This window comes from Bison bison, unplaced genomic scaffold, assembly GCF_000754665.1.
Source record: "Bison bison bison isolate TAMUID 2011002044 unplaced genomic scaffold, Bison_UMD1.0 scf7180017863016, whole genome shotgun sequence".
NCBI classification, from domain to species: Eukaryota; Metazoa; Chordata; class Mammalia; order Artiodactyla; family Bovidae; genus Bison; species Bison bison.
Window position 1 is genome coordinate 99319 of NW_011493588.1, and position 459 is coordinate 99777.

Here is a 459-nt window from a genome sequence, read left to right on the forward strand (position 1 = left end):
CAGCGCCGGCCTCCCAGGAATCTCCACCCTCCCCCGCGCCCGGTGCCCACCCCCAGGACGCGGCCGGGGGGACGGCATGCCCCCGGGAAGGGCAAAGGCAGCGACGTGGGCAGCCGGGGGTGCGGGTGGCAGGCCCCAGGGTGCCCGACCAACGAAGGCTCAGCCCACGTGATGCTGGCGAAGGCGGGCAGGTAGACTTGCCCACCGGCCGATATGCTGCCGCGGCCCCTCTGTTCCTACTAGAGTGGACTTGGGGTACCGAGCGTTTAAAGGGGGGGGAAGACCGTTGAAGGGCTTTCTTAGGGGCGAGGGTAAAAGTCGGCCGGCCTAACCAGACCTGCACGGACGTTTATTGCAGCAGGTATCATAAGACGCTCGCAGGGCGGGGGCGCACTGTGCCCCCTCCTCGGCAGCTTATGGGGGACCCAGAGGTCCGGAGGGGCCCCCCGGCGGAGGAGG